Source organism: Bison bison, unplaced genomic scaffold, assembly GCF_000754665.1.
Source record: "Bison bison bison isolate TAMUID 2011002044 unplaced genomic scaffold, Bison_UMD1.0 scf7180017864495, whole genome shotgun sequence".
Taxonomy (NCBI): domain Eukaryota; kingdom Metazoa; phylum Chordata; class Mammalia; order Artiodactyla; family Bovidae; genus Bison; species Bison bison.
This window is the reverse complement of record NW_011495054.1, coordinates 14198963-14201364: the sequence shown is the minus strand read 5'-3', so window position 1 is coordinate 14201364 and position 2402 is coordinate 14198963. Positions and strand designations below refer to the sequence as shown.

Here is a 2402-nt window from a genome sequence, read left to right as displayed (position 1 = left end):
CCTGGCCCGGCTTCTGCTGGTACCACTGAGTATATTGTTCATCCAGCAGGTCCCCCGAGCAGGTGATCTTGGCCGTCTGTCCCAAGGCCACTGACACTGAAGTCGGCTGGGTCAGTTCATAGGAGACCACGGAGCCTGGAAGAGAGGAGGGTGAGGGGATGAGAAAGAAGGACCCCTTCCCTGGGCATCCCACCCTGAGGCGGTGCCTGGAGTGCACTCTGGGTTCGGGGCAGGCCCAGCCCAGGGTCCTGTGTGGCCGGAGCCTGCGGGCAGGGCCGGGGGGCCGCACCTGTGCAGAGAGTGAGGAGGGGCAGCAGGAGAGGGGTCCAGGCCATGGTGGACGTGCCCCGAGCTCTGCCTCTGAGCCTGCAGCAGCGCTGGGCTCTCTGAGACCCTTTATTCCCTCTCAGAGCTTTGAAGGGGCAGTGAGGGTTTGGGTTTATGCAAATTTACCCCCTGGGGCCCCTCACTGAGAGGCGGGGTCACCACACCATCAGCCCTGTCTGTCCCCAGCTTCCTCCTCGGCTTCTCACGTCTGCACATCAGACTTGTCCTCAGGGACTGAGGTCACTGTCACCTTCCCCGTGTCTGACCACATGACCACTGTCCCAAGCCCCCCGGCCTGTGGTCTCCCCTGGACTCCCCAGTGGGGCGGTCAGCCTGGCAGCGTCCTGGCCGTGGACTGAGGCATGGTGCTCTGGGGTTCACTGTGTATGTGACCCTCAGAGGTGGTCAGTAGTCCTGAGGGGATGGCCTGTCCAGTCCTGACTTCCTGCCAAGCGCTGCTCCTTGGACAGCTGTGGACCCACAGTGCTGCTTCCCCTGAAGCTCCCCTTGGGCGGCCCAGCCTCTGAGCTGCTGCTCCTGGCCGCGCTCTGCTGCCCCCTGCTGGTGGAGGACGATCAGGGCAGCGGCTCCCCTCCCGCAGGTCACCCCAAGCCCCTGTCAGCAGAGAGGGTGTGGACCTGGGAGTCCAGCCCTGCCTGGCCCAGCACTAGAGGCCGCCTGCACCGGGAAGTTGCTGTGCTGTGACCCTGTCTCAGGGCGGAGATGACCGCGCCGTCCCTTTGGTTTTGTTAGTGGAGTGGAGGGTCCGGGATGACTCTAGCCGTAAACTGCCAGGCTCCGTAGCAACCTGTGCGATGCCCCCGGGGACCCAGGGCTCCTTGTGCTGGTGTACCAAGGTTGGCACTAGTCCCACCCCAGGAGGGCACTTCGCTGATGGTGTTCCTGGCAGTTGAGTGCATTTGAGAACTTACATCATTTTCATCATCACATCTTCATCACCAGTATCATCACCACCATCACCATTCCATCATCTCTTCTCTCTTTTTCTTTTATGTCATCTCACAATCTCACACCCCTCAAGAGTTTGCATTGGTAGCATATTTACTTCAGCACAGTGTGCCTCTTTTTAGGAAACTGGGGGTCTCCTGCTGATGCCCCTGGGAACCCATCCAGAAATCGTACTGATGGCTGAACCCCTGCGTTTGGATTCTTGCCGAGGAGACCCTAGGACCTCAAAGTTCTCTGAATCTCTCCCATAGTTAACAACACTCATTGGGCCTTTTTATACTTTAATTTGGAAAAATATCCTTGAAGTTAGTACCTACCTCCACATTTTACAGCAGGTAAAGCTGCATCGCATTTGAGAGCAAGTCCCCAGATCAATAAAGAGAATGGGATGAACCCAGGATGGGGCCCAGGGGTCCTGGATTCAGACTCCAGCCGTTTAGGACAGAACTTGACTAGGTACGAAGTGAGTGGGGTGGGGGGGCAATCTGGGGGGAACTGTGGCACCCCCAGGGCTCGGGGCCATCCCCACCACATCCTGGCTTTCATCAATAGCCCCCTCAGCCTGCGTGTGGAGGAGGCCAGGGAAGCTATGGTCCAGGTCATGCTGGAGAATATGTGGGGCTGGGGTGCTGCTGGGTCCTAGGGGTCTGGCCAGGTCCTGCTGCCTCTGCTGGGCAGTGATAATTGGTCCTCATCCTCCTGAGAAGTCACGAGTGACAGGTGTCTCATGGCCAAGCTATTGGAGGAGGCAGTGAGCACTCCCACCCCTGCAGACATCTCTGGAAGCATCAGTGGTCCTGTAGGTGGTCCTGAGGCTTGGGCCGGGGGACCTGAGATTCAGCCATTGACTCTCAGAGGGGCCAGCTGTGGGTGCAGCGGCAGGGCTGGGCGGTGGAGGATACCTCACCAGAGCCAAAATAAGAGATCACCCAACGGATAGAAATTGACTCACACCCTTTGGTCTGGCACATTCTGTCTTGAAATTTCTTGTGGACAGGACACAGTCCCTGGATAAAGGGATTTATATCTTGTGTGTGCAATAGAGCTGTAGACACGCTTGGCTGTGACATGTAATCCTTTGAACATGGTATTAAATTCTGTTCACT

At 57.8% G+C, this 2402-nt stretch overlaps 1 long non-coding RNA gene across 1 annotated transcript; it reads right to left on the bottom strand.

Annotated features, from left to right (window-relative positions):
- Nucleotides 1-40: 40 nt before the first annotated feature.
- Nucleotides 41-383, bottom strand: LOC104980185. Its single transcript, XR_824236.1, has 2 exons — nt 290-383; nt 41-135 (listed from the first exon to the last, which is right to left on the bottom strand). It is a non-coding gene; the product is annotated as an uncharacterized LOC104980185 (long non-coding RNA).
- Between the last annotated feature and the right edge of the window lie 2019 nt (nt 384-2402).